At 35.4% G+C, this 13,560-nt stretch overlaps 1 protein-coding gene across 1 annotated transcript in view; it reads left to right on the top strand.

Annotated features, from left to right (window-relative positions):
- Positions 1–10,385: 10,385 nt before the first annotated feature.
- The window catches only part of LOC117332249 (synaptic vesicle 2-related protein-like), a 78,915-nt gene continuing 75,740 nt past the window's right edge, over positions 10,386–13,560 (top strand). Inside the window, exon 1 of the mRNA XM_033891133.1 lies at positions 10,386–10,469. The gene's annotated coding sequence lies outside the window, so the exon portion shown is untranslated. The remainder of the gene's footprint in view (positions 10,470–13,560) is intronic.

Here is a 13,560-nt window from a genome sequence, read left to right on the forward strand (position 1 = left end):
GGACAGGTATAATTTATGTTCACTTTATTGCATTTGTGTTTTTGCTTGTTCATAGATACATGTTATCTTCATGGTGTCTCGAGTAACATTATTTAAATACTTTGATACATTTTGTAACACAACATTGTATTGCAGGTAAAGTGAGAGGTTTGCTATTAAGTTGACATGTATTTTAATCAGGAGAAGCAGTGCCATCTCATTATCATATCTGGGTATAGGTATATGTACGATGTTTAGATAAAAGGTGTGCAATCAAACCTGTTTTTAAAGACATTTGTCTTATTATGTATCAGTCTGATGTCTTGTTACAATGTCACTAAATACAGTATCAGATGTTTGTTACAGTGTCAGACACTAAATACAGTATCACATGTTTGTTACTGTGTCAGACACTAAATACAGTATCACATGTTTGTTACAGTGTCAGACACTAAATACAGTATCACATGTTTGTTACAGTGTCAGACACTAAATACAGTATCACATGTTTGTTACAGTGTCAGACACTTAATACAGTATCAAATGTTTGTTACAGTGTCAGACACTAAATACAGTATCACATGTTTGTTACAGTGTCAGACACTAAATACAGTATCAGATGTTTGTTACAGTGTCAGACACTAAATACAGTATCACATGTTTGTTACAGTGTCAGACACTAAATACAGTATCACATGTTTGTTACAGTGTCAGACACTAAATACAGTATCAGATGTGTGTTACAGTGTCAGACACTAAATACAGTATCACATGTTTGTTACAGTGTCAGACACTAAATACAGTATCACATGTTTGTTACTGTGTCAGACACTAAATACAGTATCAGATGTTTGTTACAGTGTAAGACACTAAATACAATATCACGTTTGTTATAGTGTCAGACACTAAATACAGTATCACATGTTTGTTACAGTGTCAGACACTAAATACAGTATCACATGTTTGTTACTGTGTCAGACACTAAATACAGTATCACATGTTTGTTACAGTGTCAGATATTTGTTACAGTGTCAGACACTAAATACAGTATCACATGTTTGTTACAGTGTCAGACACTAAATACAGTATCACATGTTTGTTACAGTGTCAGACACTAAATACAGTATCACATGTTTGTTACTGTGTCAGACACTAAATACAGTATCAGATGTTTGTTACAGTGTCAGACACTAAATACAGTATCACATGTTTGTTACAGTGTCAGACACTAAATACAGTATCAGATGTGTGTTACAGTGTCAGACACTAAATACAGTATCAGATGTGTGTTACAGTGTCAGACACTAAATACAGTATCACATGTTTGTTACACTATCAGACACTAAATACAGTATCACATGTTTGTTACAGTGTCAGACACTAAATACAGTATCACATGTTTGTTACAGTGTCAGACACTAAATACAGTATCACATGTTTGTTACAGTGTCAGACACTAAATACAGTATCACATGTTTGTTACAGTGTCAGACACTAAATACAGTATCAGATGTGTGTTACAGTGTCAGACACTAAATACAGTATCACATGTTTGTTACTGTGTCAGACACTAAATACAGTATCACATGTTTGTTACAGTATCAGACACTAAATACAGTATCAGATGTTTGTTACAGTGTCAGACACTAAATACAGTATCACATGTTTGTTACAGTGTCAGACACTAAATACAGTATCACATGTTTGTTACAGTGTCAGACACTAAATACAGTATCACATGTTTGTTACAGTGTCGGACACTAAATACAGTATCACATGTTTGTTACAGTGTCAGACACTAAATACAGTATCACATGTTTGTTACAGTATCAGACACTAAATACAGTATCAAATGTTTGTTACAGTGTCAGACACTAAATACAGTATCACATGTTTGTTACAGTGTCAGACACTAAATACAGTATCACATGTTTGTTACAGTGTCAGACACTAAATACAGTATCAGATGTGTGTTACAGTGCCAGACACTAAATACAGTATCACATGTTTGTTACAGTATCAGATATTTGTTACAGTTTCAAAAATCTGTATTTCTAGCATATTTTAGATAGGTGGGGGAATGTTGTACAGGTAATGGTTTATCTTGCAGGGGCATTATGTCCAGGTGATCATTTAATAGGGAGAAGAGTAGGGGTGCATTGTACAGGTACATTTACTAGGGAGAAAGGTGGGAGTTCCTTGGACAGGTGCTAATGCACTAGAGCTGTGGTACTCTTGGAGAGAGGGGTTGGAGGAGAATTTAAGACACTTTGAATGAGACAAAAAGAGGGTTCGTCGGAGATTTGACCTATTTGAATGGGTAGAGTTATGTAAGACAGAGAGAGAGATTAGAGGAGATTCTTCGACAGATTTGAGTGGGTATAGTTACTTAAGACTGAGAGGGATTAGACTTGAATGGTTAGAGCTACTCAAGACACTGTGAAGACATGATGTTACCTTACCCATGTTTTTGAACTGTAGTATTTTTATAGTCAATCATCTTTTCCTGTACATTTTACCAGTCCTCTTTGTTTAAACCCACAGTTGTGTATAATTTGGAGCTTTTTGCTGTAGATCACTTATATTTAAAAATTCTGTTGAATTTTCTGTTGAATTTGCAATAAAAATCAATTAAAATTTTTAATTGTCTCACAATTATGAAAAAGGAGTAATATGTATACTGTATGTACTTTTCTTATTGTTCCATTCTTGTTGGGAGAACAATAACATAAAATAAGTACATGTATGTATTAGTAACAAAGTTTTTACAGGTGAATGGCATTTTTTTTGTTTTGAAAAAGCTGTTTGAACTCAGTTTTTTCTTAGAAGATTGCTATACACTGTACTTTTGAAAATTTAATAGAATCCATCATTATACTGATGAATATTTCATGGAATTAATTGCTATACTGATGAATATGTAAGGTAATTCATTACTATACAGATGAAAAGTTCATAGAATCCATCGTTCCAATGGAATTCATTACTACTAGTATATACTGATGAAAAGTTAATGGAATCAATTGTTGTACTGATGAATGGTGGATATTTAACAGAATTTATCACTATACTGATCAATAGTTCATGGAATCCATCACTATAATGATGAAGAGTAAATAGAAAGTATTGGTTTATTTTTTAAGTTTAAACACAAACAAAATGTAAATTTGAAATGCTGATGTAGATGAATGACACTTTCATTCCATGATATTTGTTCAAAGTATAGCAAATTTGAGTGTGATGTTGAAAGCATTTTATAAATTCACTTGTTAAATTTTGTGTGCATGTGTCTATGAAAATGTATTAATCCCATTGAAATCAAATATTTATATGTATTTGTGAAGCATTTTATAGGATGTGATGTTTAAGTTATTACAACTGTTCCAGATTGTCTATCTTGGTACATAAATCCTGATTTGATAATAAAGATGTAACAGATAAATTTTCAAGATTTTAGTCAAAAATTCAAAACACATGATCTCATTTTATTACGGATTGAATGTGAAAAAATTCACAAACATCGTTTATTACAGATTGAATGTGCACAAATTCACAAACATCAGTTTATTACGGATTGAATGTGCACAAATTCACAAACATCTAATAAGCTGCAAACATATTTGTAGGGTTTTCTTTTACTTCAATCATTTATACCAGTTATACTTTTTAAATAAGGAGTTACCAGTTATACTTTTTAAATAAGGATTATGATATAAAGGATTTATAGAAATCACATTCAATTTATCTGGTTTTAAGACCAGTATGAATATTTAGATGTTAATGTGTGGGAGGGTATAGAAATATAGCTAAATGAACATACAGGAGAAATTACTATGGTTTTATTATCCATGAAAAATGTCAAGAATAAGTAAAAATAATTTCTGAATTTTGATACATGAAATATCCAAATTCCGATTCCATAAGCATGTCATGTTATAAATGCAGCAGAACTTTATCCTCAGCCTTTGAGTTATTTACGTGTTGTTTTTCATTTTCATTGTATCATACGACACAAGCATTTCATTTTCATTTATTGGAGGAATTCAAAATATCCATAATATGTAATCCTCAAACATCATCTTGATTGCTCCATTGTTGATATATATATATATTAAAATAAAATAAATAAAAAAAATTAACTTAATTGGTTTGTTTTATGAAAAATCATATCAGTCAGTCAGAAGACCAGTGTGGACAATTTTCCTGTCGTTAATTGGTGTGTGGTTGATGTTTTTGCTCTCTTCCCCTCGATATGTGATGTCACACCAAAAAACCCAGTATCTCTTTGTTCATCAGGAACACCAATACACTTTCTCATATTCTTTGTTGATTTTAGAACAATGCTGTTACATGTTCTATATCTCCTAAAGCTATTGTCCAGTCAAACTCATTCTTATTGGCTATTTGAATTTTTAGCTCACATGGCATGAAGTTCAAGTTAGCTCATAATATGTGCATCTTCTAGAAAACTATAAGCAACTATGAAATGATTTTTGGGCAGGAGATACATGGTGAAGAGTATATTAAAATTTTCTCATATAAATGACCTTGACCTATTTTCAAGGTTACCGGGGTTAAATATTTTAAAAACTTCAAGAATCTGCTCAAGTTCCAGAAGGCCTAGAGGGCTGATATTTTGCCAGAAGGTACCTAGGGCAGTGAGATATAAAATTTCCTCGTATGATTGACCTTGACCTATTTTCAGGGTCACATTAGCAAAATAGTTTGAAAAATCATTTGTGAATCTTCTCCAGCCCTAGAAGGCGAAGGGCCTTCGTCTTTGGCTAATAGTTTCCTGCTATGGATCGAGTCACATGAGTCTACTCTTCAAGATCCAGAAGACCAAGGAGCCTGGTATATATACACCAGTAGGTACATAGCACAGAGTGGTATAAAAGTTCCTCATATAAATGATGTTGACCTGTTTTCAAGGTCACAGGGGTCAAATATGTTAAAAACTTCAAGGATATTTTCAAGTTCCAGAGGGCTCAGATGGCTTATATTTTGACAGCATATACCTGAGGCAGAGAGTGGTATATATTAAGTTTCCTCATATGACCTTGGCTAATTTTCTAGGTCACAGGTGAAATACAGAATAAATGTAGTTTGTTCATTTGTGAATCTTATGTATTTAAAGGCCCGGTCAGAGTGGTATAGTTTTTTCTTCAATAGTTCTAAAAGGTCTAGACCATTGAAGTTCCTGCTGTGGACTGATAGGGAATTTCCTCATATCGATCACCTGTTTCCAAAGTCACAGGTGTTAGACATCAATATTTTTTGGTATTTCAATATCAACTGACTTGGACAAGGCATCTATGAAAACCCTACATTATGATTCACCAATGCATTACAGAATCATATCATCTCTGTTAGAAATATTGTATACCATTTCCTAAAACGTCACTAGCATATAACGGTCAACATGAAAATTGGAAATACAAATGTAGTAATTTTGCCACAATTCCTAACTGGCCATGTGAGTGATTCAGGCCCTTGTTTGGGCAGGTGATATACAAACGAGAAAAAAATATTTGGCCTTACAATTTATATAGTAGAAGCTAGGGCTAATATTTTTCTATAAATACTAACCAGAAGCAGACACCTATGGTCCAGTGATGTGTCGGATCATATCTCCAAAATGCACTAATTTCACGAAACGTTTTATACACGTCAATCAATCGGTCTGGAATTGCCCTTTGCTATGGAGCCATTTTCAGATTCAATATTTTCATAGTTACCATGGAAACAAATAGGCAAAAATCACTGATTTCACAGTTTTCCGGAGCATACTAGTATCCTGAAACACGTTTAAGATAACTTCACAAAATTTTCGACATGCATCAATCAAGTGGCCTGGCAGTGCCTTTTGCTATGGAAGCGGTTTTCAGTTTAAATTTTTTCATGAATACCATGGAAACAAATAGTCAAATAATCTCAACAACCTTTCAAATATTCCATGAAATGTCCTACACATATCAAATGAGTGGTCTAATAAAGCCTTCTATAGAGGGGTTTTTAGGTTTGGTAGGTACATGTATTGGATTATCATGGAGACGGACATTGATTCTATTGTTTCCAGAACACATCTTCAAGACTGTTTAATTATACACATTAGCTGAGTGAACTGAATCCTGTGTGCTAATTAGACTTAATCACCTGCCTTCTGTTCCATCCTTTGTATTGACTACTGCCTCTAAATATTCTATAAATAATCTCAGTGAGATATCATTGCTATGACCGGTTCCCTTAGATCAGAACAACCATGTCCTTGTGTTTTCATTAATTAATTTTCTCATATATTTAGGTACGAAAGGGATCAGACAAACTTTAACCTTGTAATTAGCCTTCCTTCGTAAAGCAAGATGATTTTGATATACAAATAACCACAATTATGAGAGTTACTGGCGATATAACATAATTAGATGACCTGTTTGTCAGTAAACCAGACGTCATCTTAGACACAGAGGTTACAATCTTTCAGAAAAAAAAGAGAGAGAGAGAAAAAAAAAAGGATTTTGAGAGGTCCAGTGCCATGACATTGGGATGATATTGATGATGGAATGGATGGCAATTAAGTTTGTTCAAATAGACTTCGATCTACATATGTACTTTATAGCTAAAATATGTAAAATATTTCAAACATTTCCCAATAACCAAGTGATGCAGGATCATTGTATTGGGATCTGATAATTCAAATATACACCAAACCTGTCCAACGTAACTGGCAATTTAAATATCAATGATAGCTAACTGAAAGAGATTCGTATATCACCTCCTTCTTAACTGAAATGTGAATTTCAATATATCCTAGAGAGTAATTATATCGGATTCTAAGGAAAACCTTTTGCCAGATAACCATGCTGAGCAGAATTGGATCTACTTTTTAGTTTACCTGGTCTGGAGCGCCAATTGAGCTTATGTCATTGTCCAGTGTCCGTCCATTGTCCATCTGTCGTCCATCCATCGCCAACTTTTCTTCACGAAGGGATGTTGCCCAACAAAGTTTGTAAAACGAAAAGAGCTTGATTCGTGGAGTCAGATTTGAAAAAAACAAAACAAAAAAAAAACAAAAAAAACCGCGATACTTGGCTGATGTTCCTGGGATCAGGTATGACAAAGTTTGCGAAAAGGGGGTCATTTCTTTTCTAGAATAAAGATATCTTGGCTGGTATGTTCGTGGGATGAGAAGTCCGAATTATTCTGACATTATATCAACTTTCTTCTTCTTTTATTTATTTGACGACGCAAAACTGATAAAAAAAACCGATACAACGTCAGAATAATTCGGACTATTGGATGAGGTACGACACAGCTTCCAAAAGAAATTGCCCTCCGACTCTTATTCAAGGCCACATGGGTCGTTAAAACGCTCCATTTCTTCTGATTCAGAACACTTAACTGGTACGTTTCTGGGATGATGCTCAACAACATTTGTGAAATGACCTTCGGGAAACCCAACGTCACAGCCACAGGGGCTTGGCACGATTTTCCAAATGATGGTCCATATATATATGTATTACCTATAGTGCGACACTATAATACATATATATATGGACCATCATTTGGAAAATCGTGCCAAGCCCCTGTGGTCACAGCTAGGGGTCCAACTATTTTTCGGAAAGGCAGAGAACAGTAAAAAAAAACAAAAAACCCAAACAAATAAAAAAAAACAAAAAAAAACAAGCAAACAAACAAAACCCCCAAAACCAGTTAATACCAGCTAGATGGGTGATTTGGCCTCTTCGCACTGTTCTCCGTTCACTTATAATTAAGCACCGCTTGTAAGACCGTCCTTTGTCCTGATCACCTTAAGGACTTGTTCAGTGTAATCCATTAAAATATAAAATATAAAGTTTATCAATATGCTCCAGTGTAACAACGACTATTTATCAGTCTTAACCAAGTTGCTCTAAAATGCATTAATATTTTGAAAATTTACTTAACATTCATCAGTATCGTACATGTTAGACAGTACAGCATACATAAATTGTCATTAAATTCTATGGTTTATGGTAATACATGCGAGATACCCATCGTGTCCGGAAACGTAAATAAAAATGTATAAATAACGTCACGTGAAGATAATTTCCTGGTGTATTTAATATTTGTAATATATCGTATCCTGAAGTGGCGGGTAAGTATTTTTTGTCAATTCATACTGAAATAATTATGCCCTGAGACTATTTCGACATACAAGGGTTCGCTACATATTGACATGCATGTGATCCAATCATAGCTTTAGTGGTATAACGTACGCCCAATCCTTTGTATACAAATAAAACGCCTGGTCCTGTCATAATTTCTGTCTTGAGCTACGACATCGCAGCTAGTCTAATATGAACCTGACGCACGTGACTGTTATACTGACGAACGGGTGACGATACACACTTTCTATCGTTGGGAAATATATTGTGGAAAACGCTCAATGACCAAATCAATTAATTCATATTACAAAAACACATTTGTTGATTTCAGTTGCATTTTTTGGTTGTCCTAGTTTGTCCTGTTTTGGTTGTTTTTGGTGTATGGCATAAAATATAAGTCTGATTTGACTAACTTACGAAGACCACGGACTGAGCTCTTGAATCTGTTTTTCAGTTTCCGTATTCGAATAGAAAGACTTTTATGTAGCTTGATTAATTACATGTACTAGCTTCCAATCAAGATCACGTGTATAGTTATACTAACACAACCATTACAAACAAGGGATGAGTACCGGAGAAAACTCGCGTGGTCGGACAGGTGACCCCATACCTTTTCAGGTCCGAACGGGGAATCGAACCCCGACCGCCTAGGTGAAAGGCAATTGTACATGAGTTAATTACCACTCTGTCATCCGACCTCTGATCTTCAATTACAACATGACCAATAACTGTCTAATTTTATTTTCTATTCTTTTATGTTTTACCCCAGAAAATTTCGGAGTTTTGAAACGGGGTTCCCCGTATCTTCATGGGTTTCCTTTTCCCGCGACAACACAATATTTCTGATGGAATACCTGTAGGAAGAAATGATTCATTGACAAGATATTATCTTGTCCAAGTTTAATAATTTTATAGTGAGTATTAACACCGTCGTAATCGCGGGTAGGTCTAATTATATATTTTGTTCATATTATATTTTCTTCAAGTTGACGATAGTAATCAATGTACAACTCTGATTAGGTGTATATAGCGTCGACCTCTGTTATTTAGATATTTGTGGTGGCCAGCCATTTTTTCTCTGACTTTTCTGCGACAGTAGTTTACTCTGGGTAAATTTTTGTTACATGCCACTGCAGAAAGAAAAACTCTCCTTGTAAGTTATTAAATTAAATGTGTTTTGGAAATTATGATCACAGTTTTCATATATAGTGTTCTTGTGTATATTTAGAAAGTATGTTACTTATATTGAATAGTACATGTTTAAATTATGTCGTCATACTGTCATGACGTCATAGGCATGCAATACGTAAACGCTGAATTGTTATGCATCTGTGACAAGTTTTCAAAATCATTATGTTATTCATTATTATGTGTCGTAAGTATATTGCCTGTGTTGTGCCCTCCGCCATCTTGTCATTCAAGTTGCAATATGTATACATATTATATGAATATTGTGTTATCCTATATGCTGTGTTGCATTTGGAATAAATAAATTGAATTGAACTCTAGATTATTTGGACCTACCCTGTGTGTTTTAGGGGCCAGATTACTACTCAGTAAAATGATAACTCTCGGTGTCCATATTAATCTAGTCCCCTAAAACGTATGAAAAGGTGTTACACACACATTAGGATACGTATAGGTCCAAATATAAATGCTCAGGTCCCGGTGTTTCTGGTTTGTTTAGTGCTTTTTCATCTAGATTATAGGTAAAACTGTTTCTCACTTTTCTTTCCAAGTCATAAAGAGAACAAGCGTTCTAGAAGGCAAAGACGAGGACAAATATAGAAGCTGGGCTGATTCTATATTGATAGTTTGAATATTTTAGCGTCACCCAACTCCACTGTCTAGAGATATAATTTCGACTCCCTATATATATATATATAGATATGTAGCGGGACTGGACTGGGTCGATCATCGGTGACCAGGTAGCTCAATCGGTAGAGCATCCGGCTAGTGTTCGGAGGTCCCGGGTTCGAACCCCGGTCTGGCCGCTACATTTTCTCCTCTCCTGTTACAGATACAAAGTTAGTCTTAATTGTCATCTAACTACTATGTTTAATCATAAAAGTGTAAAAATAAAACGTTTTTGAGACAGAAAAAGAAATTGAATCGAATTGATACTATGTAAATATATGTTCTGTGGTGACATATTTAATTATTTCTCGATAATTTTGTCAAATATTTGTGTTTACGGTAAAAAAAGACAATTTAGATTTTGGAGTTATCTCCCCTAGTACACTTAGCGCAGGTGCCCGAATACGAAACTTGGCACTCGACTTCATTTCCTGATTCTATGGATCGATGAGTGTTTGACAAGAGGGAACCGGCGATGTCATCAACAAGGTAGGTCTCCTTCCTTGTGAAACCTTACTGTATATTTTGTACTGACACATCGCCCGTGCGTCTGTACGGTTACCTCGGCGATATAAAACACTTATTTGCTGGTATATGATATAATTATCAGGATGCCCAATAATTTATATCATCAGCTTCTCGGGTCTAGTTACCCGATACATAGCTCGTCTCCGACACTGATAACTAACCATATGGATAATACAGTGCGCTGCTTCAATACCGGCCACCGTTTTTTATAATAAGCTTATATAGTATATGTGTCTTACCGGGTACCACAGGTTCCTGACTCTAGTACGTACTCAGGCAGACACAACCAACACGTACAGGCACCCGTGTTTATATTTACACTTGCTGTGATATATATAAGCTATTAACATTTCCTAGTACAGGTGTATGTGACAAATGATGTACACCTATCTTTTACTTCCACCAGCACTCCAAAATAAAAATCTACACTGTTGTCTGATCAATACCTAAGCAAGAGTTAATGCAGGAAGCTTGGCAAAGAGGCATGAGTATATAACCTGATTCTTTTTTATTTTAAGTTAATGTGAAAATGGTGACAAAAATCAAATGATGAAAAGTAGTGGTGATTTGATGATCGAAGTAGAAACAATAATCAAGGTAATTTTAACATATATTGTGATATACTGGATTACATAGCATCAAATGACAGATATTAGATTAAGCCCAAGTTTCATCTGGCTCTTATGTATATACAGTTTACCCTCAACCTAGACCGAGTTTCCTCTGGCCCTGACACCATGTCTACACCAGACATGGTGTGAGGGCCAGAGGAAACTCGGGCTACCCTCGACCATGCAATCGCCACCTGAATCTACCGCCACCTAAAGCTCTGGTTTCCTTCCTATATAATTCCCTCACCATAACTGCTGTGGACGAAATGTGGCGATATAAGGAGGATAACCTGTACACCAATTGATCCAGAGAATCATGGTAATCTCCGGCTCTTATATACACAGTATATACCAACTGATCCAGAGAATCATGGTAATCTCCGGCTCTTATATACACTGTATATACCAACTGATCCAGAGAAACATGGTAATCTCCGGCTTTTATATACACTGTATATACCAACTGATCCAGAGAATTATGGTAATCTCCGGCTCTTATATACACTGTATATACCAACTGATCCAGAGAATCATGGTAATCTCCGGCTCTTATATACACTGTATATACCAATTGATCCAGAGAATCATGGTAATCTCTGGCTCTTATATACAGTGTATATACCAACTGATCCAGAGAATCATGGTAATCTCCGGCTCTTATATACACTGTATATACCAACTGATCCAGAGAATCATGGTAATAACTGGCTCTTACATACACTGTATATACCAACTGATCCAGAGAATCATGGTAATCTCTGGCTCTTATATACACTGTATATACCAACTGATCCAGAGAATCATGGTAATCTATGGCTCTTATATACACTGTATATACCAACTGATCCAGAGAATCATGTTAATCTCCGGCTCTTATATACACTGTATATACCAACTGATCCAGAGAATCATGGTAATCTCCGGCTCTTACATACACTGTATATACCAACTGATCCAGAGAATCATGGTAATCTCTGGCTCTTATATACACTGTATACACCAACTGATCCAGAGAATCATGGTTATCTCCGGCTCTTATATACACTGTATATACCAACTGATCCAGAGAATCATGGTAATCTGCGGCTCTTATATACACTGTATACACCAACTGATCCAGAGAATCATGGTAATCTCTGGCTCTTATATACAGTGTATATACCAACTGATCCAGAGAATCATGGTAATCTCCGGCTCTTATATACACTGTATATACCAACTGATCCAGAGAATCATGGTAATCTCCGGCTCTTATATACACTGTATATACCAACTGATCCAGAGAATCATGGTAATCTCCGGCTCTTACATACACTGTATATACCAACTGATCCAGAGAATCATGGTAATCTCTGGCTCTTATATACACTGTATATACCAACTGATCCAGAGAATCATGGTTATCTCCGGCTCTTATATACAGTGTATATACCAACTGATCCAGAGAATCATGGTAATCTCCGGCTCTTATATACACTGTATATACCAACTGATCCAGAGAATCATGGTAATCTCTGGCTCTTATATACACTGTATATACCAACTGATCCAGAGAATCATGGTAATCTCCGGCTCTTATATACACTGTACATGTATATACCAACTGATCCAGAGAATCATGGTAATCTCCGGCTCTTATATACAGTGTATATACCAACTGATCCAGAGAATCATGATAATCTCCGGCTCTTATATACACTGTATATACCAACTGATCCAGAGAATCATGATAATCTCCGGCTCTTATATACACTGTATATACCAACTGATCCAGAGAATCATGGTAATCTCCGGCTCTTATATACACTGTATATACCAACTGATCCAGAGAATCATGGTAATCTCCGGCTCTTATATACAGTGTATATACCAACTGATCCAGAGAATCATGGTAATAACTGGCTCTTACATACACTGTATATACCAACTGATCCAGAGAATCATGGTAATCTCTGGCTCTTATATACACTGTATATACCAACTGATCCAGAGAATCATGGTAATCTATGGCTCTTATATACACTGTATATACCAACTGATCCAGAGAATCATGTTAATCTCCGGCTCTTATATACACTGTATATACCAACTGATCCAGAGAATCATGGTAATCTCCGGCTCTTACATACACTGTATATACCAACTGATCCAGAGAATCATGGTAATCTCTGGCTCTTATATACACTGTATATACCAACTGATCCAGAGAATCATGGTTATCTCCGGCTCTTATATACACTGTATATACCAACTGATCCAGAGAATCATGGTAATCTGCGGCTCTTATATACACTGTATACACCAACTGATCCAGAGAATCATGGTAATCTCTGGCTCTTATATACAGTGTATATACCAACTGATCCAGAGAATCATGGTAATCTCCGGCTCTTATATACACTGTATATACCAACTGATCCAGAGAATCATGATAATCTCCG

Source organism: Pecten maximus, chromosome 8 (assembly GCF_902652985.1).
Source record: "Pecten maximus chromosome 8, xPecMax1.1, whole genome shotgun sequence".
Lineage (NCBI taxonomy): Eukaryota > Metazoa > Mollusca > Bivalvia > Pectinida > Pectinidae > Pecten > Pecten maximus.